The sequence below is a fragment of the Bactrocera tryoni genome, chromosome 2 (genome assembly GCF_016617805.1).
Source record: "Bactrocera tryoni isolate S06 chromosome 2, CSIRO_BtryS06_freeze2, whole genome shotgun sequence".
Taxonomy (NCBI): Eukaryota; Metazoa; Arthropoda; class Insecta; order Diptera; family Tephritidae; genus Bactrocera; species Bactrocera tryoni.
The window spans coordinates 69,529,872-69,555,692 of NC_052500.1; the positions used below are offsets into that span (position 1 = coordinate 69,529,872).

Sequence of the window (25,821 nt, forward strand, 5' to 3'; positions counted from 1 at the left end):
GACATCAACGAATTCGTTGCAAATAAACAATTTTATAGGGTCCAAAAGTTAACTGTGAAGTAGCATTCATATATGTAGCTTGCGTTAAATCATTCTTTATTAATATTATTAGCAATATACTGATTTGCATGAATTTTATTACAAATTGAGCTGATGAAATGTTACGAAATTCGGTAGCTAGCATAACGTCACATATTTTTGGGCATTTGTGAGTGCAGATGTTAGTGGTAAACCAAGGAACACCCGGAAATGTATGAAATCACAAGTGGCAGCTAATAAAAGAAGCCGCTAATAAAATTAGAGAAATAATAGATTAATCGCAGAAAAAAACATTGTATTAATATATGTTATGTATGCTTGTAGGCGCAAAAATTATATCGTAAAATATGTTTGCGTTCTGCTGGAGTTCTACCATAAGATCCAGGTATCGTCACGCTAATCTTATCAGCCAGCGATTGGCCGAAAATAATTAATGCAAATTTAATAGCTGAGTTCGTTTGTGTAGAGGAAATATGCTGACACATAGTTCGGCGAATACATATATAGTGTACATACAGACACATATATCTTCTTCTACTTTATTGGCGTGGTTAGTAAGTCGTTCTTCCTTTTCATTGTTTGACGCCTATTGGAGATTCCAAGTAACAGAATGAAGGTATTCTTCCTCCTCTGCTTCCTCCGGCGGGTACTGTGTCGACTAATCTTAGAGCTGAAGTGTTTTCATCCATTCGGACGACATGACCAAGCCAGCGTAGCGGCTGTCTCTTAATTCGCTGAACTATGTCAATGTTGTCGAATATCTCATACAGCTCATGGTTCTATTGATTGCGATATTGGCCGTTGCCAATGCGCAAAAGACCTGTAGCGCCGACTCATCAGATGTTGTCATCGTCCATGCTTCTTTACCATAGAGCAGGATGAAGGGTGGACTTTTTTTTCATTGCCTCCCGAGCTATTCAAATACGTCGGCGAAGAACTGATAAGGACCGTGCATCAACTTCTTCGTAAAATATGGTCGGACCAAAGCATGCCCAACGATTGGAATTTAAGCGTGCTTTGTCTAATCTACAAAAAGGTATACCCCACAATCTGCGCCTACAACCGTGATATAAGCCTCCTCAATATCACATATAAGCTGCCATCGAGCATATTGAGAGAGAGATTAAAGATCACCGTCAACAAGCCGATTTGACCTTATCAGTGTAGCATTAGGCCTGGAAAAACAACAACTGACCAGATATTCACCGTGTGCCAAACCTCGGAAAAGAGGATCGATACACCACCTCCTCGTCGATTTCAAAGCAGTTTTTGACAGCACGAAATGGAGCTGCCTTTATGCTGCGATGTCTGAATTTTGTTTCCGCACAAAACTAATACGGTTGGTTAAACTGATGTTGAGCAATACCAAAAGCTCCTTCAGGATCGGGAATAGAGAACGTAAAATCTTCTACAAGAGTATACAACCGCTGGTGTACACTGATGACATCGACAAAGAAGGGAGGCTAATGGGTCTGGTGTTGAACAAGGGCAAGAAGAAATATCTACTGTCATCAAACAGACAGTCGTCGCACTCGCGACTTTTCTCCCATCTCATAACTTCGAAGTCGTGCATAATTTCGTCTATCTTGGAACTAGCATTAACAAAAATAACAACGTCAGCCTCGAAATCCAACGCAGAATAACTCTTGCCAACAGGTGCTACTTCGGACTGAGTAGGCAATGAAAAAGAAAGTCCACCCTTCATCCTGCTATATGGTAAAGAAGCATGAACGATGACAACATCTGATGAGCCGGCGCTATAGGTCTTTCGCGCCCCGCCGCTTTTTTGTTCTTCAGATCAGTAATTGCTATTTGAACTTCTTCATGGTCAGCCAATAGAACGTCTGTTCCATCGTCATTAATTGGGGAATCGGGTTCACCATCTCCTGGTGTTATGTTTCACTGGCATTTAGCATGCTGAAGAAGTTTAGTTTTAGTATGCTCTAGGCATCACTCACTAGATCACCTCTTTGGGTTCTACAAAAGTATGCTCCGGTCTTGAAATCTTCTGTTAGTCGCTGTAATTTTTCGTAGAATTTTCGTGCATTACCCTTGTCGGCTTTATGTTGCGCGGTAAGCAGTATGTTTACTCTCCGCTGCGACACGGCACTCTAGAGCTTGAAATGCCGTCCCACAGTTCCCTTCTATCGAGTTATTGACAGTGCTCTCAGAGAGCAGGAGTGCAAGTCCAGTCGAAAATCGTTCGGCTGTCTGTTGTGACTGCAGCTTCTCGACGTTGAACCTTCCTTGTGTTTGTTGACGTGCGTTTTTTGCTGCACAGAGGCGCGTGCGAATCTTGGCTGCAACAAGATAGTCGATGTTAGGACCTCGGAGTGTACGCACGTCTAAAACATTGTAGACGTGTCTTTTGACTATCACAACATGATCGATCTGGTTGATGGCTTTTCGATCCGGAGACAGCCAGGTAGCTTGATGCATTTTCTATGCTGGAAACGTACTATATATAACCATATTTCCGCCCAAATTAGGTAGAAAGTAAGAGTGGAGTTACATAATTTTACAATAAAATAAAAGGAAAAGACGGAGACCCTGTAAATTATACAAGGTGGCGCAAAAGTAATCCTCCTATCAGAAGATGATATAAATTTTGCAATTGACCTCTAATATCAGTTCTGCTTTGACATTTGTGTAGTAAACACATGCGAAATACACGGAAATAAACAATGGTACGCTACACTGCTTCAGAACGCGGGTTATTTGTGGCTATGTATATCATCGGTCGGTGACTTTGGCACAACGTGAATTTCATCGCAGATTTCCTGGCCGTCCCACGCCTACTGGTGAAACACTGCAACGTTTAGCCGCTCGCCTCGAAGAGACTGGCACAACACGAGATGCTGCCAGGCGTGGCAGACCCCGGGGTAGCCGTTCTGCAGAGAATTTTGCTGCTGTTGCCGAGGATGTCATGGAAGCGCCGTCGACATCGACCAGACGACGTGCCACGCAAATGGGTATCAGTCGATGGTACTTACAGCGAGTTTTGGTACAAGATTTGAAGATATTTCCGTACAAAGTCCAGATGGTGCATCAACTGTTAGCTGCTGACCAATCCCGTCTAACATACGCTCAAGCCATCCTTAATCACCACCAAGAGGAAGATGATTTTTCATCAAAAATAATCATGAGCGATGAGGCCCATTTCCATCTTAGCGGGTACATAAATAAGCAAAATTTACGCTTCTGGGACACTGAAAATCCGCGTGTAGCCCACGAAGAGCCATTACACCAGTCACTCTATGGTGTGCTGTTTTCGCTGGAGGAGTCATCGGACCTTTTTCCTACGAAAACGTCGCGGGTCAAACGGTTACTGTGAGTGGTGAGCGCTACAGAGCAATGATCAACGAGTTCTTTTTGCCGCCCCTCGATGAATTGAGATTGGAAAACATGTGGTTCCAACAGGACGGTGCAACGGCACACACTGCACGTGCCACAACCGAGGCATTTCCCGGGCGCCTAATCTCCCGTTTTGGCGATTTGCACTGGCCAGCAAGATCGCCTAATTTGACCGCTCCAGACTTCTTTTTGTGGGGCTTTTTGAAGTCGCGGGCTTATGTCAACAAGCCTCAGACTCTTGCAGCTCTTAAAGACAATATCCGTCAAGAATGTGAGAACCTATCGCCGGAAGTTCTGGCCAAAGTGATGGAAAATGCCATAAAAAGGGCTCAAATGACAATCAACTGTGGCGGCGGCCATTTACTTGATATCATATTCTCGACTTGATGCAAAAAAAAAAATTAAAAGACCAAATATAAATAATCCACAAGCAGAATCAAAGTTTTTCATTTTTTAAAAAAAAGTACAGCCAAAAAACATCGGAAGGCTATTTTTGCGTCAACTTGTATAAATGATCTGGGTGACGAACAGAATCGATTTAGTTATGTCCGTTCGTCTGTCCATCTGTATATACGCGAACTAGTCCCTCGTTTTTTTGCCAAGAGGCTGCTGATTTGTGCGAACATATAGGACCACTATAGCTGTCTAATAAACTGTCCAATCCCACTCAAGTCTTTACATGGAAACTTTTTTGTTTGGCAAGATATCCTCGCAAAATTTGTCATAGACTTATAACCTAGGAATGGAAACAATCTGTGTATATATTGTTTAGATCAGCCAACTATAGCATATAACTACCATATAAACTGTCTGATCCAACTCAAATCTTTGTATTAAAAACTTTTTTATTTGATAAGATATCTCCATGGAACTTCCCATGTATTGTTTCCCCAGACAACGTTACAGCGAGTAAATTGTTCGGATCGAATTACTACAACATATAGCTGTCATTGAAACTGACCGATCAAAATCACGATAAGAATCTTTTCATATCCTTTTACGCTATGAAAAATGCTTCTGTGTGTGATATTATATCTCTGGTGTTAACGTACTGGTTAAAGGTCACTAAATTATAACGAAATATTTTATCGTTTTATTATGAACTACAAAACGTTTGTTAGTTAATTACATTTTATAGGTGGAAGCGTTCCATCATTCAATACCGCATTGTCATTGCTTTGACTAAATTGTATACAATAACAAAAAATACCATAAACGATAATTATCAATTATAATTGATGATAAAGTGATAAGCAAAGGCAAACGATAAACGCACACATAAATTTAAAAGTCAAATAAGAAAACAGAAAATAGGGGAAATCGCAAAAAGCGCATTGACGGCTGCCACAACGTTTTGCTGCCCAAAACGAAATAACAATTAAGCAGCAAAATAATTTCGCGCAAATTGCAAAGCGATTTATTGACAACAAACCGCAGCGCACAAATGTAGAAATGCGCACATATGATAATATGTGAACATATGTGTACATTTGTGTACATTTTGTGTGTGTGTTTGCTTTCAGTAAATTGCTGGAAAAATCCAAAATTAACGATGCAAATGTGCTGTTGCCACAGTACCACGTGTTGCACGATGCTGCGGCGCTGACAAAGCGGCCAAGTGTTGCTCATACGCCACCGTGGCATGGCATGCCTCATTGGGCCAGTGCGAGTGCACTAGAGCGACGGCTGTTGCTTGCTCGGCGCACCGCCTCACTACACACTACACTTTTTGAGCTGCTGTGCTAGCTGTCTGTCTGTTCTTCTGCTGAGTATGTGTGTCTATTTGTCCAACTGCCCGCGCGTTTGTCCACTTTTGCACCGTCAATGCGCACAATCGTTTCCGTTTCGTCGCATCGTCGGCCTCCTCGCCCTCGTCCTCGTCCTCGTCGTTGTTGGTGTCGTATAGTCCGCCTCATCGTTAGTGTGCTCGTGTGTGCGCTCACCTGTGGCGAAAGTTGGCGCCCATTAACCTACAATATATAATTTGCATGTAAACGTGTTATGTGGGTGTATGTGTGTGCGCTCGTTAGCTCGTACTTTGTCGTGTGGTCGTAACTCTCCACTTCCGTTTGATTGTTGAATTTTGAAACATAACTGTTGCCGCCAAAAATTGCCGTTAAATGTTGTTGTGTGATAACTGTTCAACAGTTGCACGAACACAGACACACATATACATATAAAAAAGGCACGCACACATGCAAAATTGAAACACACGCATTTATAAAACACACACACATATACATAAACTACACACATATACATATATGAACCAACTGTAAATACTCACACACATACATATTTCGTGCTCGTCAGTCGCTTGCTCGTGCTTTTTCCGTTTGCTGCTGTTGTTGTTATTATTATTATTGCTACTGCTACTCCACTTATGAAGTTCGTGGCTCGTGTGCCTCGTGTATCGTACAACTCTGCTTTCCGCCATCGTTGCGTCGCTGCGTGGCGCTGCGTCGCCGTCTGCCGTGCACTATAAATCTCGCCAGCAGTGCCGAGTTGCTTTCACTGTTCATTCAGATCTCCAAAGCGGTGCACTCTACCAGCGGTAGTGACCAGGCAGCAAACAGTCTGAGCTGTGCTTAAGCACTTGACTTGTTTCAAAAATACTTATTTGTTATAACAGTTACATTTGAAAGGTCGACAGTGTGTTGCAGGCGTTCTGTGAAAAGTGTAAGTGAAACCTAGTGTTGGCAAAAAATCAAACAGATTTGCCATAAAACTGTGAAAAGTCAACATTTGCGCGGCGAAAAACTGAAATTGTGTAAATCGTGAGAAATAACAAATTTCTAAATTTACTAAAAGGTGAGTTTTCGAAGCAGTGTGATAACAAAAAGAGAAGATTTGTCAACATTAAAATCAAAGAAATTTAAAAGACTTTTTTTTATTTTGGAAGTAGATTTTGGTGGTACGAATAAATTTAAAGGCAAATATTTTTTTGAGTGTTTTTTGAAGTAAAAGCAATCCAAATATTATAGTAAGAAAATATAAAAAAAAACTTTTTGCAAAAATTTATTAAATATTGGAGTTAAAGAAATTTAAAGGGAATTTTATTTCAATTTAGAAATATATTTTGGGAGAGAAAATATTAAAAACAAAAATTAAAAAAAAAATCGCGCAGAAATTCTATTACACTGAAAGGTCAAAGAAATTTAAAAACAAATATTTTTTTGAGTAAGTTGAGTAAAATCAATCCAAATATTATAATGATAAAAAAAAGTACTCCTTGCCAAAATTTAAGTCAAAGAATTTTAAAGGAATTTTTTTGTTTTAGAAATATTTTTTTCCCCCTTTTTTTAAATTATTATAATATAATTAAAAAATAAAATAAAAAATTTTCGTAGAAATTTATTATAAAAATAAACTTTTTTGAGTAAATATTTTTAGGAGTAACATCAATACAAATGTCATAATAATAAATCAAAAAACAATTCTTGCAAACATACATATATCAAAAAATAGAATCAAAAAAATTTAAAGGCAAATGTTTTTTTAATGCTTGCAGTAGGTATTACTGGCGTAAAAGAAAGCAAATAATATAAGGAGAAAAAAATAAAAATTAATATTTGAAATACATTATGTATGCTTTTTATAATGTAAAATCCATCAAAATGTTATGACACAAATTCAATTAAAAATATATTCGAAGAAATTCTTTAACCAAAGTTACACTTCTTTATTAAAAGTTTGGGGCGAAATTAATTTTTTTGTAAAAAAAATATTAAAATTGTTTTTTTGCTTTGCTTAGTTTTTTTTGAAAAATATATACAGTTTTTTTGATTATTGACTTCCGCTACTTTAACTTTATTTTGTGTTTCATGATATTTTTTCCGCTTAAGAAATAGACAAAACGAGAGCAACATATAGCTAACCAAATGAATTGGTTTCTTTAAATAAAAATTCTTAGCCATTTAATTTAAAGAGGTATTAATTCTGCGAGCTAAGTAATATTCTTCCTACGTAACGGTAAATCATATTTCGAAAAAATTTTGTTTGGCAAAAAAAAAACGAATTAAAATGAAAGAAAATGTTAATTAAGAAAAAATTAATTGATAAAAAAATCTCAAATGAACATTCTAAATATGTACGCTTTGCTTAATTAATAGTAATAAAAAAACTCATAAATAGTTTCCAAAAAAAATTTATTATTTTAATTTTAATTAATATAATATAAAATAAAATAATAACAAACAAATATTAATACTTAATTTCCAAAAAATTTAATTGTTGAAAAAGAAAAAAATTAAAAATATATAATTATTTTAGTTAATTAATAATAATGTTATAAAAAATAATAATTATTAATTTTCTAAATTTAATTTAAAAATATAAAAAAGTAAAAACAAGATGTTTTTAGTATTTTTAATGGTTATTGCACATAATAATTATTAATTTTCTAAATTTAATTTAAAAATATAAAAAAGTAAAAACAAGATGTTTTGAGTATTTTTAATGGTTATTGCACACATTTTGAGAACTAATAGTTTTGAAATGTGTTTAAATCTCTTTCCAGATTTTGCACTACTTGTTAATTAATAATATTCAAATAATAATTTGTCAAAAAAATTAAAAAGAAATGCAATTGACGAAAAGTGCTATAACTGCATGATTTAATTAATTAATAATATTACAAGAAATAATAGTTTGTTCAAAAAAATTAATTGTTGAAATATGTAGAAAATGTAATAAAAAAAATTGCGTACTTTTTACGGTTATTGCACAAATTTTGAGTACTAATAGTATATAAATGTGTTTAAATCTTTTGCCAGAAGTTTGCATAAAATAAATTGTTTTTTGAACTTCCTGTCAGATTTTTCTAGTAATCCTACATACGTTGAAATAAAGACGCTTTAATTGAAATTGAAAACAGTTACTTTGAAAATTTAAACAGCTTGAAAAAACTTATGGTATTAAATATATTTGAAAGTTTGAGGCTAGAAACTCAATTGCTTACGGTAGCAAAGAACTTTCCTAATTTTGAAGCAGCCTTAAACATTTCGATAAATAATATAGCTACACGAGTTTCGCTAAATAACAATTTTCAATAAAAAATTTAAAAAAGGCCTTAGTTCCTGTTGACTCTATTTCAGCATACCCTACAGCGTGTACTCAGATTTTTATATTATTTTCAATACATCAATATATAAGAAATCTAATAAAATTTTAAATAAAAATTTTTTAATATATAAAAGTTATGCTTCGAAGTTTACAGCGTTGTTAAGCGTAAATATTAACACAACGCAGCTTTTTCTTAGAATTTCATCTGCTCAATTGTCAAAGAGGAAACAAATAACCAATGCGTCGAAATGTAGACAGTGTTTGCTATATTACTTGATATTGAAATATTATTTACTATTTTTTTATTACACACATTTGTTTTAGCTACAATGTCGTATTTCTAATTTCATCCACTCAAACGTTGGACAGGAGATTATTTTACAAATGCGCCCAAATGTAGGCAATGTTTGCTGAACATTGTATTTATTATTCGTGAAAAATTTCCCACATACTATATGTTGGTTAATTTCTAGTTCATAAAGAAATATTTGTTATTCGCGTTAAAGTTTCATTCTATTAGTAATGGCTCATGAATTGCTGGCATAACAAATACACTAGTTCACACTATTTTTGATGTAAGAGGCTGTTTCTTCTCAATTTTTGGTTGCTAAAATTGAAAATGATCGTACAAATTTCCTAACAGGGTGGATCTTTTATGTTGTAGGTAAAGGGTGTAGAGGACAAATTACCAAAATTTGCTAAAATGACAAAAATAGCTGTACGTATTGGAAAAATTTTGAACTCAAATTCACAATCATGCTACCTCAAATACTCCAAGAATCTTTTGGACCAACAGTCGCAATTTTTTCCCTCAGCTATGTTGAGTAGTGTTATCATAACCCAAAATAATATATTATATATAGATAGTTTTAAAGTAACGAATTTTTTACTTTAAATAAAAATTAGTTAAATAAATAAGAAGATCTCTTGCTGATTTCAGCTTTTTCCATTTTTAGCAATACGGCATTGCTAAGAAAAGAAACTCAGTCGCTTTCTTCCGAGTTTTTAGATCTTTATTTGCTTTTATGTACATGTAAATTATACATATACATATACATACATATATGTATATTAAATTGTTCTTCCACAATTGCGGCCCTCTTTGATGAACGTTATCAGGCAAACGCCTCAATATGGCCAAATAAAAGTCCTTATTGACCGTCTGTTTGTCCCGAAAAAATTCATGATACACCAAACCGCGAATATCGAAAAAAATAATGAGGCTTGATTTTTGAGCGGCTTTGACGTGTTTTTTTTTTTTTGTTAAGCCCTACATTAAGTGACTTTTTGGATTTAAAAAACTTTTAAAGATATTTTAAGGGAAGATTATACATATCTTAGGAATATACTGTAGAAGTGTTTAAGAAAACATACAAAATTTTCGATTTTCACGCGAATTCCGACTAAAAAGGTGTGCTAAAAAGGTCTTCCACTGCCGCAGTGATTCCAAACTTCCCCGTGAATTTAATTTAAAATAAAAATTCTCACTAAAAAAAATTATATGTACAGCGATCTATGGCGAAAAAAAATAAAAATAGACATTTTAGGCATTAAAAAAAGGTTAAAGTTTAAAGGGAGGTTTCTTTTTTCCATTGGCCTGTCAAAATTCGAATTTCTGGAGCTCGAAAAATGTGTTGGTTATTGTACCGAGAAATATATACATACATACATATAAGTAGAACACAAAGAAAATGAGTAATCACTTAAACAATTTGAAAAATTTAATTTTGAGATATCGACATTTAAAGGTATAAACTAACATAATATGAAAATATTTATTTTTTTCTATATTTTTTCTCTTAAACAATAAATAGTAATAAGTAAAATATTGATAATTTCGAGTTTAGTTTCAAAATAATTGTACTTTAATAATACTTAAATATTTAATTCGTTAATTTGGCTATAACCGCTAATGTACGCCAATAAAGAAGAAGAAGAGCTCGTATTTTAAATAATTTGTTCTACTTTTATGTTTTTTGCTGATGAATACAGAGCAGTTAATGACAATGAAGTAAATTTTCTATACCCGATAAAATTTTAAAAAATTTTACCTCGTATTTTCGTAACCATAATATACCCAAAACGCAAATTATTTATTGGAATTGCAAAAATAAGTGAATCAAGTGCATTAATGTGTATTTTTAAATACACACATGCACATATAAGCACACATGTTTGCATATAACAAAATTTCACACGCAGTCAGCCACAAAAAAAGCGCCACACGCAATTATTTGCGGCATTGCGGTTAATTAAGATCTTCAGGCATAAGTTTTAAATCTACCTACGACTTAATGAATGACAGCTAAAGCATTTAAACAGCAAATTACGGCAGTTGTCAAACGAAAATATGAGGCATCGGTTAAATGCCGAGGGAATACGCGTTAAATGCCGCTGGTGTTGGTAAATATACATATGTATGTATATGCATACTTTAGGGTACCAACGAGCTTTATATACATATTTGGCTATAAATATGCATTAAACTATATATATATGTATATAAATATATATTTTGTATGCATAAATGTGTATTTCAGCTGGTGTAGCTATTTGCTGTCATTCAGCGCAAGCTGACTGATTAAAACGCGTGCCGCGTACTATGCTACATACAAATAAATATGTATGTATGAATATATAAATATGTACTATAACCACTTGTATGTATATCTACCATTATTATATTCAAACAATTAATTTTGGTGCACAAATATGCTAATTTAATTAAGACTCAAGTATTTTTGGTGAGACTGGCTTAGCTGTCATTTAGCAGCAGCGCCATTGAGCTTCCATATATACACGTGGTTGTGCATTACTGCTTGTGCTGCTGTTTTTAATTAACACGCGCGCAGCTTATATACAAACTATACTGTATATACTGACATACATATAACTGTAATTGTGTTTGCACACAACTTGAGCCGACACAACACATGAAATTTTAAGAGTCAGCCAAAAATTCACGCGCTTATTTGCAATTTATGTAGGTACATACATACATACATATATAAATATATATTTCAATATGCATAAATATGTCTAAACATCCGCAGCTCTGTCTGCTAGCGCTTAGTTTTATTAATAAACGCTTATCGCAACATTTTCTTGTTGATTGTAATGACTCAATTGCCGCCTTAGCTAAATTGGTTACGTATACGCAGCGTAGTAGTGCGCGCGGTAGCTCAAGCGCGAGGTGCTAGAAATCGCACATTTTTTTCAGCCATATGCTGTGAGTGGAGCATATTCATTTGTTAAATATTTGCATTTTAAAAATAACTGTGAGCGTCTATTTTCGGCTCACATGCATTTGGCGGCTGATTTGGAATTTTTAGCATGCAAAATATTTATGTTTACACTTATCAGAGCTTGGCAACTGCTATAAAAGTTACATAGAAATTAATAACTGCAAGCAAGATCACTTAGCGTTGAGAGTTAGGAGAATAAATATTAAAAATTTTAGCATTTTGTTTTTTAATTTTTTTTTATGGAAATTATTGGTAGTCGAAAAAGTCTTTTCGTATTTCTAATCAACATATTTTTTTATTTTTATACTAATAAATAAATAATTATGTACCATTTTGGTCGAAAATTTTTTGCCATTTTTCCGCTAGAGACGTTATTCCAATAGTGTAAAACTATCATCAGTGTAAATCGAAATTTCGAAATTTCCAGAACAGAAGCGAGCGAACCATTGTTGTGCTACGAACTGATACTGCATCCTTTCCGTAAACTTCACAAATTTCATTGGTGGCTTGTGTGGCATTCTTACCTTTTTTATACAAAAATTTCAAATTATAGCGAATTTCTTCATTATTTTAACTCATTTTTGAACAGCTGTAACTTTTTTTCAACTTCCCGAATTGTTTTTTATTTTTTGGTTAAATGAAGCTTAAAATCTCACATTTTCAACACGCAAAAAAACGAAAAGACTTTTTCGACTACCCAATATTTCCATTAAGTGGTTATAATCACTCTTTCGCTAAGGGCCAAACTGGTTTATGCGTAACTCACTAGTCAGTTGGATTAACTTAATACATTTCGGAATTTCAAAAATCTAATTGTATCGCATTCATATACATATGTACATTTGAGAAGATTTTGCGAAAATTTGAAGCTGATCCGGCGTATATATTTGGAGATACAAGTATGAGCATATTTGTAAGAATTTCTTAACTTTTAGTAATCGACTGCCAAACTCGCGTTTCTCGGGTTGTTTTCAGAGTTGATGAGAAATTTTTCCATGAAACAGTTGGACCGATTGACTTGAAATGTCATACTACCTTCTAGATTTGTATATTTGCGAAGTAAAGATCGAATTCTACGATTTTTATATCATGAAAAGGATATAAGAAAATTTACCACGACTTTTGTAGCACCAAGAAGGAAAAGTCCAAAGTCATATAAAGTGTATATCGTCACCTAAAATGCAAAACATCTTAATATAAAACAGCTCGAAAATCGTTGTCGGATATAATAACCCATATATAACCATTTAATAACAAAAACTCAAATTTTGTTTCAATATGAGTGTATAATAACCAATATATAACCATTTTATAAGCATTTTATAACCAAAACTCAAATTTTGTTTCAATATGAGTGGTTCCTATTATAACATTTTTTCAGTAATGAGTGTATGATAACCAATACATAACTATTTTATAACCAAAACTCAAATTTTGTTTCAATATGAGTATATGATAATCAACACATAACCAATATATAGCCATTTTATAAGCATTTTATAACCAAAATTCAAATTATTCTTCAATATGAGTGATTTTTATTATACCGTTTTTCCGTCGCCTGTAGGCTTATGATTATTTTGCATTCTAGGTGACGATATATAAATGATCAGCGTGACGATCTTAGTCGATTTAGTCATATCTGCCTGTCTGACCGCCTCTATACTATACGTAAACTAGTCTCTCAGTTTCTGGGATATTGATCTAAAATTTTGTACACGCTCTTCCCTCACCAAGGGTCTGCTCATTTGTCGGTAAGGCCAATATTGGACTATTATAGCATATAGCTGTTATACAAACTGAACGAATCGAATCAAGTGCTTGCATGGATCATTTGATGAGGTATCTTCATGAAATTTCGCAGATATTATTACACAAGGCAGCACTACAATTTCCAAACGAATTGTTCAAATCAGACTACAACAGCATTTAGCTGTCATATAACTTACCGATAAAACCCAAATCTTTGTGTGGAAAACTCTTTCATTTGATAAGTTATTATTTTCAAGACACTTGGCAGAGATTATTACCCGAGACATTGCTGAAATTTTCGAGCTTATTGTTCCGATCAGGGCACTCTAGCTTATAGCTGCCTTACAAAGTGACTAACCAAATCCAGTACAAAGATCTTTTTGTAATATTTTGTGATGTAAAAAAGCATTTCTGAAAGGTTTTACAGCTTCAGTGCAACCGAAGTAACCGTTTTGTTTTGTTGATATTTAAGTCCCCTTGAAGTTGAAATTTTTTTAGAAAAAACGAACTTTTTTTGGGAAGACCATATAGGTTAAGCAGGAAAACTGCCTCATTGCCAAACATTTTTTTTTGAAGGAGTTCCCAAATAAAATACTTCTTAAGAAAAAAATTCACAAAAACGCGTTTTTTCACACTTGCAAGTGCTATACCCGCTTAAATGCTTTAAAATGCACCAAAATTCATTAAAACCCAACGCCACACCCTGTATGATAAACCAGTTTGCATTTCTCAAAAACAAACAAAAAAAATTAATTAATAAATTCCATCATTTCTGCGCTTATTCACCGCCTTCATAGATGTCACTCGCTAACCAGCGCAGGTGCTTTTAGTCGCTCATAAAGTTGGTCATTTACGTGGCTGGTCGGTTTTCGGCTTTGTTTATGTTCCAGCGCATGGTATGCTAAATTTCTTTAAGGACTTTTCCGTGTTTTACAAGCACCGCAAGCCTGTGGGAAACATAAGGAGTATGCCAGCGCAGCGCATCTGCTTACCGTTATTCCACTGTACTGCTTCGGTTGTGCCGTCGGCAAACTGTTGCGCTACATTTCGCTTAGCTTTGGGGCCAAAGTCCATTAACAGTGGCTGCGACTGTGATTTGTTGATGGCAGTCGTAAATATTTATATAGCAAAAGTTGTGCTATTAATTAAGCAATGTGAGGTTGCCGAATGTCATTCGTATTTATTATTTATTAAGATATGACTGTATTTGGGAGTAAATGGAAATGTTATTATTATAAAGTTCTTAGTGGAGTTTCGAGACCAATTTTATTTCTGAGAAATGTATAAGTATGTATGAAGAGAACTTTTGAGCAGAGTGGTTTCTAATTAAAGTCTTAAATAAAAAATGGTTTTGAAAAATAAATGAATATCGACATAAATAAAGACGATAAATTTTGCGGAAGTATTCAAAAAATAAATTAAAAAAAAGAAAAATTTTGTGAAATAAAGTATATAAAAAAATGTTGATTTATTTATAAAAATTGTTGGATTTTATTTATAAAATTTTTCGGTTAAAGGTGACTATATTAATTTCGAGTAAGAAGAATTACGATAAAAAATATTTTTTACAATTCATTAGGAAAAAAATAATTAAAATTTAATTAATTGAAATGAAAAAATAAAATTAAAAAAAAAGTTTATAAAATAATGTTTCCAAAAAACTGTTAAAAAAAATGTATGAAATAATTAAAAAATTTAACATATTTTTTATAAAAAAATATATAATAAAATAAAAATTATTTTATAAAATTTATTTGTAATATAAAAATTAAAAAAATTGTATTTTTTTCGATTGAATTTAAAATTTTTTTAAATTTTTTTTTCTTAATTTTTTTGCTCAATATTAAAATAATAACTTTTGACCGAAATTATCAATAAATTTTAAACATATTCAAAAATGGTTGTTTCCTTATTCTTAAAGTTTGTTTATTTTTGTTTTTGATACCAACTTTTCTGAAAGATTCTAGAGGTCATTGTTTTCGAACAAAAACATTGAATATTAACACAAATTAGTAATAACATCTGGTGCTTACCAGATCAAAGTAAAATCCTTTTTCAAAGGAATATTTTCATTTTCTAATCAGGTCAAAGGGCATAAATGTCAAAGCTTCTAGTGTAAGTCGGTCATAATTAAGTCAGTTCACACACTTATTCTACAAAAATTTATAAATCAATTTCGAATGCAATCAATCGAATACGAGAAACTTCTCTACGATCTTATTCTTGCTCTTTTCATTTTCATCATATCTCTTTTATCTCTGGATTTTTATTAATTTCGCTACCCTTTCTCTCTGTCTTTCTTTCTTTCTCAGTCTCAGACTGAATTGAATTGATTGAGAAAATCTTTGAGAATTTTTATTAGTTTTTGATATAATCAATATCAGTACTCAAGAAATTAAGAAAAATTAAGAAAAATTCTTAAAAATCTTATAAATGAGCTTCAATTTATTGAAGTTAAAAGCTTAAAACAAGTTTTACATGAAAATATGCCAGTAAAATATTAGTTCGAAACACTTATGATGTCTTTGCTCTATATATCTATACATATATGCATATCTTTTATCTCAAGTTTTTCATTAATATAATACTTTTGTGGCTTAGGAGAAATCAAATGATCTCACTTGAAATATAATAAATCTCACACTACAAGTCTTAGCACTTATATACTTTATACACAAAACATTAACCAAAATGGTTTGAGTCGGTCCATAAGAGATACTAAAGTCCTCAGGTTCCTACTCAGTGATTTTCATGCACTGTTTCTTTAACTTTTACGTTGTTAGCGTCATTATTAGAGAATGGCTGTGATAGCGAACGACGCGTGAGGCAAGTTTTTGATTACAATCGTGGTGGCTCTATGCGATTGTGTATTCTCATGCAAACGCCTCAATATGGCTAAATATAACTCTTTATTGACCGTCTGTGTTTCCCGAATAAATTCATGATGCACTAAACCACTAATATCGAACAAAAACAATGAGCGTAACCTTGATTTTTGACCCGCTTTGACGTGTTTATTTTGGTTTGGTTTCCGATGATTCCTGATTTATTTGCATGTCAAACTCTAAACCCATGTCTCATCGGCAGTTATAATGCTCTCCATAAATGTGGGATCGGAAATCGCACGATCAAGCATGTCCAAAGAGAGCTGTTTCGGTACTCTTTTTGAAAAAAAAAAAAATCAGCTTTATCCGGACGAGTCGAGCAAGAACGCGTTTCATACCCAAAATAACCAACAAACTCATTTTCTCTTGTCATCTCTCTGTCGATATTCAAGCACCATATCTTTAACTTTTTAATTATTTTTATCAGTTGAACAGTTGAAGAGGATGAACGACGTCCAGAACGAGACATGTCTTCACCGATCTCTCGACCGTCTTTGAAGGCCTTGTAGCACTCGTAGACTTGTGCTTTTGAGTCACCGTAAGCCGTTTTCAATATTCGCAAGGGCTCCGCTCACGAAATTCGTTTAGGAATAGGAAATTTGAGAAATTTTTTTTTTTCATTTTTATCCATTGTAAAAAACACAACGCTCTACTAAGGTGTACCGACTTAAGCAGCTGCTGTAAACGAGTAGAGCCCTATAAACTTACTGAAATACATTTATTCGAAATATCATTTACCCGTGCGTTTTATTTACAATTTTCGTGTAATTTTTTGTCACAATATATTTGCAAAGTTGTTTTGGCAGTGATTTGTTGAAAACATAAAATTTCCAACAAACTCGTTGTTTAATTTTTCTTCAATAGGCAAAATAGCTAGACAGACTTTTCGCTTCGTAAACAAGCAGCTGACAAACACTTAGTAATTGACTTATAACCCTTAAAGTTGAGGCCACTGACTACGAATTTTGGTAATAAATTTTAAAAATTTCAACTCGTTGCTGGATCATATAACTTTAATGATTAAATGGCAAACCTTACTGAAGAGAAATGGCGTCGTTTACTATCCCTATTCATTTACTTTTGTAGCGTCCCCAATGAAACCCCTACATATACCTTATATGATCATATCGATCCTTTTCGACGTCGCCCAGTTAAAATGATTATTTACTTTTCTCTGTTTTTATCTAACCTATAGCTTTCCCTTGCTGCATTCCAAAGTTCTTTGCAATCACCTATTAAGTTTGAATTCCAACGCTGATCACTTTTTTTTTGCGTTCACTTTTGGCAAAACGCTTTTGTACGCTTGTGAACAATACTCCGAACTGTCATTCAGGAAATTTATAAACAGCTGATTCCAGTGCGATAGCTGTGTGAACGGACTGAAGTTGGTTACACTTCGAGTGCTGGACAGGATCGCTCTTTCACTTCACTCTGCCAAGTTCTGTTTTTAAAAATGTTTCTTTTTATTAGTTTTAGTCAAGTATGTGTTTGAAATTTCAAAAGAACAGCTTTCCTCATTTATGTTATTAATTTCTTTTGCGTTATTATTAATTCTTTTATTTCAATTCCACGTCTCGAAAACATTTTCTGTCTACATCTTAATATATGTATGTATATACTTGAAGACTGCAGCACTCTAGTATCATTCTACATAATTTAATTAAATCAGCGCAACTAAATACTTGCAGAAAACACCACTTAATAAGCAAGACGCGGTTAAAATTCAAAAGAATCTAAAACTTGTATTTGTATTTAAAAGCCACGCAAACGCAGCGCAGGAAAGACAAACCCGCATGAAAGCAGACACGCTTACCCACACAAATACACACATACATGCAGTTGCAAGCAACTACAACAAAAGAAGAATACACACACACAGCAATGAATACATTTTAAGTAAACAATATACTTGTTGTTTGTTTGTTATTTTAGGGCTGCTTGCTGCGCCGCCAGCAGAAAACGCCGCAGCATGTCTTCAAATTTGCGGCTGGCTACCGGCACTCGGCAGCGCTTGACGTCATGCATTTGCTTAAATGTTATGCTTAAATGTGCGGCAGCAGCAAATATGAGCAGCACTTGAGTTGTGCTTTTGTTTTCTTTGCTTTTTCTGATTTTTTTTTTCATCATTTTTAGGAACCATCTATTCTATGCAGGCAGCGGTGAAGAGGCGTAGGCTATACCCCAACCACATATCCACAGTTTTAAGTAATTTTCATTGCGCTGCAGCACGCGTGCTCGCTTGTGAAGTGTCTTATTAAAAATCGTAAAATTTCATTTCCAGTTTACACCGGAGATAAGCGCCAACAACAACTGTGCCAGCTAAGCGGCAAAAGCGTTAGCTTGAACTTGAAAGCTACACGTGGGATTTGTTGCACAAATTGTTGGCAATTTTTTTTGTTTTTTTTTTTACAAAATTCTTTGTTCTTGTTTAACTGCTCGTATAATATGCCCTTATAAACCGGCAGCGGCAGTCAAATGGTTGCTCATACGTCATGGTGTCTCTGGCTCAGTGCTGTAAGTGCCGCTTTGGTGCTCCTCTGCGGCAGGTAGCATAATTTATTGTCTTAAACAAGTTTAGTAGATCAAAAGAAATATGTTTTATTTTTATATTTCTCCTCTCTCCTCCGCTTTTTTCGGGCTTTTCTGCTATTTACTATACGTATTCATAAACGCGTTGTTTGTGAAGTATTTTATTTGTGTGTGTTGCATTTGTTGTTGGCATTTCTATTTAACAAGTAGCACAATTTTATTAAACCGCATAACATGTCGAAACAAATGCAAACAATTCCATTGCAATACAAAGAAATCCATCAGTTATTCGGCGTATGTGTGTGGAAGATGTTGTTGCTGCCCGCAAGGCGATCACAATGGCCAGAAGAAGCAAAATCATGTTGCAACAATGAGTTAACATTCGTTTTGACGGTGTGGATGCAAAGAGAGCATTCACATGAAACTACACAAAAACTAGTGCATATATATTACTAGGGTTGCCCAGGTTAAAATATTAGCTGGAAGAGATTTAGCTTGAAGATGTTTTTTATATTCAATTATTATTATTATTATATTAAAACTTAGAAAAACGTTAACTTCGTTTGCATCTAAGCAATATTTTTTATAGCAGAAAATGGTATAAAAAGTTCTTAATTTTATCTTGATCGGTCAGCTAGTATGGCAGCTATACGCTATAATAGATCGATCTAAGCAATTTTTTCGGAGTTTGCAGCGTTGGCTTGGGTAATATCAATGTCAAATTTCCTGAAGATATGTTTTCAAATAAAAAAGTTCTCCATTTAAAAACTCTATTTGATCAGTCAGTTCGTATGAGAACTATATGCTATAATGGACCGATCTAGACAATTTATACGAAGGTTTTAGCATTGTTTTGGATAGTAACTCATATCAAATTTCATTAAGACAATTTCTTAAATAAAAAATTTTCCATATAACGACATTCCATATAAGGATTTGGTCGGTCAGCTTGTACGGCCACTATATTCCATAGTGGTCCAATATCGACGGTTCGGAAGAATAAACAGCTTCTTAGAGAGAAAAGGCGGTTTGCGAAATTTCAGATCGATACTTCAAAAACTGAGGAACTAGTATATATATACAGACGCGAACACATTACTTTTTCTTTTCAATTCAAAAAGCAGCAGTTTGCTGATCTTTCGGGTCAATCAGTTTGAGAAACTTATTTATCTTCCTACTATATAACACTTATATATATACTTATTATGATTATAAAATCACCTATCATAAGAATTTCCTCAAAATAGTGAAATGAGAACTCAACTTTTTAGTGAAAAGTTGGTTCAGTTTAGCTTGTATCCGTATTACCACCAGTATGCATCGAAGCATACTTTTGGGAGTGGAAAGTTTAAATTCTATAAGCCTAGCGAAGAGCAGATATATTCATAATTAACTTAAGAAGTTTCTCTCGTATATTTTAAGGCCATTCAGCCCTTCTAAACTTCTAGAATGTTTAAGTTTCAGAACTAAAGATTTAAAATCGAAATTTAATAGAGTTCCTAGAACTGAAGAAACTACAGATAAATAAAGTGACAAAATAATTAAATCGACCGATGCTCCTGCATGAGTAATCACGGATTCAACATATACCAGACCCATTTGCCACAATGTTTCCCACACGAGTGAGGCGTTAAAGTTTTACTTTCTGAAAATTTAGAGTGAGTGAGATCGCCAGTAAGGTGCAAGGAGTTAAAAAAAGAAAGAAAAACAAAAAGTAGGGATGGATAGGAAGCAAAAGAGTGAGAGGGTGAGATAGAATTATGAAGAGAAATAGGATAAAGAGAAAAAGAAGAATATAGAAATATAAGGAAAGCTAGATAGAGAGCAATATAGATAGAATTTAAATAGAGAGAGAGAGTAGTTGAGATAACTAGAGAGAAAGAGGGCAGAAAAGACGGAGGAAGGGAGTGCATCAGACTGTTAAGAAGAGAGAGAAAAATAGGAGAGAGAGAGAGAGTGAGTGAGGGTTGAGATAAATAAAGCGAAAAACAAACATAGAGGAGTAAAAAAGAAAATTAAAGAAGTGACATTAATCTCTTGCTTAAAATTCGCTGATTAATAAAATGAAATTTAGAAAGCAAAAAAAAGCAAGAGTTAGATAGATTTATAGAGAAAAATAAGATAAAGAAGATGAAAGGAGAATGTATAAAGAGAAGGAGAGGTAGATATATTTATAGATTATTATAGAGAGAGAGATAGAGAGAGTGGTTGATGTAACTAGAGGGAAAGCGGGCGGGAGAGAAGGAGGAAGGGAGTGAAATTGAAAGTTAAGGAGAGAGAGAGAAATGGAAAAGAGAGAGAAATAGGAAAGAGAAAGAAAGGGTTGATTTAAATAGAGAGAAAAACAGTCAGAGAGGGGTGAGAAAGAAAATTAAAGAAGTGGCATTAATCTTTTGCTTAAAATTTACTTTATAATTGTGGACTTCAAAAAATTTTTAAGACATTTTTGGTATCCTTAGACAACTGATAAAACCAAAGGCTCTTACTATGAAATTTAAATTTTTTTTTAATAAAATTTTCTGTCGGATTTCTTCATTTTGCCAATATTTAATTTGTATATTAAATTTTATTATATTTAATACGTATATTGTATTCCATCACTGCGTTTGAGAGAAAAAACCAAAACGAGATTCTTCCATTTATGTCGATCTTGTGTTAACCTCTTGACACCAAACAGTTTGGACCTTAGATATTTCGTTGTCAAAATTTTTATCCAGATCAGAGTCGGTCGAATTTTACCTCGACTGGCATTTGGATTCCTGTCGACAGCATTTTGGGTGATTTCTGGTCTCAGGATGTGACCTAGTGAGGTCCATTTCTTATTGGGAATTTCGGTTCACAGAGCTATTTGGCTTGAGCGTGACCACAAGTCCGTGTTAGAGATGGTGACGATACAAAAAATAAGAAATATAATATTGTGTAGGCTTCGGTTTGTAAAAATGTGCAACTTCTGGAAGTCAGAGGCTACGTAATTCCATATTTCATGGCCGTAGAGAGGTGTAGATTTAACATTGGAGTTCAATATTTTTATTTTCGTACTTCAAGTAAAGAAAACTGCTGACCGCATTGAGGGCATCGAAAGCTTGTTTGGACTTTTTCATATACAGTTTGTGACGTCATTCTTTTATCTTCCGTTTTCAAACAAAAATATGATTTACTTGTTGGGTAGAGAGAGTGTTGGAAGAAAGAAACCGTTAAACTAGTTATTTTTGATTCAATAAACGGTATATATCAGACAAAGCTGGGTCCATCTTGTCTACTATATACTAATAGAGTTGGATATTAAAAGAAAAAACAATTTTTAGTAATTCTAGGTTTGCTTTTTAAAACTATTTAATATTTTATATTGTATTGAAGTAAATACCGTTATTTCGATCTTAAAGCGTTACTTTAAATACAACTAATGCGAAATTCTTCAATCGCCAATTGCTAACTACCAATTATTTCAATACTTTGTTGAAAATAAAAACCTTCTTGGCTGGCATTCCTACGTAATACCAACAAAATGAGCCACAATCATAGAAAATGTCACCAGAATAGCGCAATAAAAACAAAAAAACTACAACGCCAGCACAGCCAATGATAACGACATGCGGGGCGTATGAGTGATTTTACTACCACACAGAGCAACATTAAATTAAACTTTGAACAATACGCGCTTGTGACGCGGCGAGAAACGCAAGCTTAACTGAAGTGAAGGGAATGTGTTGCACAGAAATTATATATACATATATGCATGCATGTATGTGTGGTTGTTGTGCATATGTGTTACAGAGTTCATTCCAACAAAACGTTCAACTTTGTGCGAAGTGTTTGAGTGTTTGTGTGTGGCTGTGTAGGCAGCGCGCTGATTTATAAACGCATTGATGTTCGAAGGTCTAGTTGTCGATAGCAAAAAAAAAAAAATGCAACAAAGCTTCAATGTGTGTACAACATGTTGTTTTTTAGTGCCTTTCAAGCAACACACAATAACCCTAACTTTGGCTTCCTATTGAACTTAGCCGCCGCTAACGAATCACTACCGACCACAAACTAACAACTATAAGCGGTCAACTGTATGTGTGTGTGTTTGAACGTTAACAAAAGCAACAACAAATACGGAAAAAACAACTTCAAACAATTGCCACAGCATTCAAGCGTTGCTTGCCGTTCGCATCTCGTTCGAATCTCAATATAGACACATACACACTATAGCCACAAGTCAGTTATATCACAGTAAGCGCACGTCACTAGACATTTGTTGTTGTAAGAGACTATAACTAGAGGTGTTTTAGCATAGAAAATATATTCGTAAGTGCAAACGATTTCAATTCTTAAATGCGGCCGGTTACGTTTGCTTTGAACTCTTACAAAATATTCAAACTAAAGTGTTGTGCTTCTGTGTGTAGGTATGTGCTACTCTGTGCTTAAAGTATACCAGCACTTGCACACACACACATACAAACTTGCGCTCCATTCATGCTTGCAACACTCGCGCGGAACAATGTTTCCATTTCTTTACATTTCACTTGTTGCAGTTATTGCTGCAACAGTGTGTGCGTATGTGTGGGTATGCGTGTGTTCGCTGGTCATTTGAAAAGTTTTCAATTGAATAAGCAACAGCTTGTGTGGATTAAATCATAAAAACATTAAACTCAAGATGTTTGTTTGTCAGCATACGTTTGATTGACTTGATTATGCTCGCTGAGCTTGGGATTAAAGCGCCTTGATAGTTTAGTGGTAAGCCTAGAAGGCAGCAAAATCGCATCTTTAATCAATAATAGCAGCTTAGTGGGATTGATATTGTCAAACGGAAGTATTATTGAGCTTTAGTGCATAGACAGCTACATAAATTTGCAATAATATTAGGTGAGTGGCTTACAAACGTCATTAATGATGGCTAAAATGCCAGTCAGTGGTAAATCCAAAAATTAAGAAGGGCTTTGTTTCCAACACCTCTCATCCGCCGATAGCTTAAAGACAAAACCTGTGTAGTTTTGGCTTAAAAAGTGTCTTATATTATCTTGACTTTTTATCAAAAATATAAAATTTATTTATAAATTTCTAAAACCTTAGTATTTTTTGCATAAAAAGTTTTGCCATAAAATCAAAAACTTTTCCAAGTTTTATGTCCATCTTTGAACTTGAAAACATTTTATTTATTTTATTTAATAATATCACTTATAAAATCTAGCAGCCTTTCCGAAGACTGAAAAGGTCAATAAATTATCTAATAATGCTCTAGCGGTGCAATTTTGTTGGAAATTTATCGAAACTTTTCGAATATATTTTATAATTCGACCTCGATCGATATCACAATATTGAGAAGAAAGAAGGCACACGTATTATTTAGAACATTTGATGATAATATTAATATGAGGTTTTAATATTATGTCGACAAAAAAAAAATAATAATCGTACACAGTCGATATCCAACAGAAAGCTTGAAATTTCCAATTAGTCATCTTTATAAAATTCTAAAAACAAACGGCCGAAAGGTGATTTGATGCGCCGCGATCTCCAGCAGTTATCAAAGCATAGTATTAGAGGTGGATAATACTTAGTCAACGAGGTACTAAAGCGACAAGAAAAAAAACTTTTCAGTATTATGTATAAGCAAAGCGTACTCAGTTGGTTTCTAACCTAACTTAATCTTCCCCATTCATTCACCCTTATGACATATTTTAGTATACGACTGAAAGATAATCTGGCTGTTACTATACGACCTTCAGCGGGTAACGAAACATACTATTAGCGACAATGATTTTGAGTTCATGCTAGTCAACAAAGTCGCTTGACTTTAACTCACTTACAAGACTCATACATATAAATATCATAGAAAGTTACTCTCGGATAGTTAACTTCGAAAGATTTGATCTCATATGATCCCGTCATTTACAACATTTTTAAAAAAATACGAAGAAACGTTAATGTTCAACATGTTCTAAAATTGTTTTTAGTAACTTTTTTACATCTTATTGGTTTTTATATATTAAAAAAATTAAAAAAGTAAAAATTAAAAAAAAAGTATGTTACTTTGAGCTGAATATTGATTTCATTATTGATGACTAGACTGATTCATATAAAGAAAAAAGTGGAATCATTTGCTATGCTATTTTGTGATCATTCTAATAGTTTCTTAAGAATACTTTATGGGTTCCTTCAATACAAAGCTTTCAAATTATTTTATAGAATAAACAATACTGATGTCAGAACCTTAATTATATAACTTCCAATGAATTATTCTCGCCATATTTAGGTAATACAAGATATATTGATCTGAAATTTCGCACAGGTCCTTCTCCCGCCAAGGAGCCACTCATTTTTCGAAACCGCCAATATCGAACTAAGATATACCAAGCAAACGGATCGATCCGATTCAACCATTCTGTGAAAATTTATTTGACAAGATATTTTCACGAAACATTTTTAACAAAATATGAAATTCGGCATAAATTATTGGTCAAGTCAATGCTACAATCTCCGAAAAAAATTTTAAATCATACAACTATAACACACGACTTCTAATTCAAACTGCTGGGTCAAGATCAGTACATTGCTTCACAAAAAATCCTTTTCCATATTATTGAAATGCATCAAGTTACTTTTTCTTTGTTCATCAGTGTTGCTGGATGTCCGTCAAGCATTTGACAATGGCTGGCATCTAGGCCTATTGTTGCTAATGTCTTACTTGCACAATCGGACGTTCTCTGTTAGATGGCGTGATGCTGAATCGAAATTGAGACCGGTTCGGGCTGGCGAGCCCCGAGAATCTCTATTCGCCCCTAACCTCTACATACCTTATATAGCAAACCTTCCAGTGATCAACTATGTCTCCACAATGACGGTAGCCTATGCTGATGACACTGCACTGCTAGCATCAAGTGATAACCCTACTACTGCTTCCAGAGAGCTGAAGATGCAATTGAATGCTCTCCAATCGAGGCTCGCCAAATGGAACATTGACATCAACA

At 33.9% G+C, this 25,821-nt stretch overlaps 1 protein-coding gene across 1 annotated transcript in view; it reads left to right on the forward strand.

The window, feature by feature from the left end:
• Positions 1–5,920: 5,920 nt before the first annotated feature.
• LOC120769574 (diuretic hormone class 2) overlaps positions 5,921–25,821 on the forward strand; it is a 55,512-nt gene continuing 35,611 nt past the window's right edge. The window contains exon 1 of the mRNA XM_040096629.1: positions 5,921–6,204. The gene's annotated coding sequence lies outside the window, so the exon portion shown is untranslated. The remainder of the gene's footprint in view (positions 6,205–25,821) is intronic.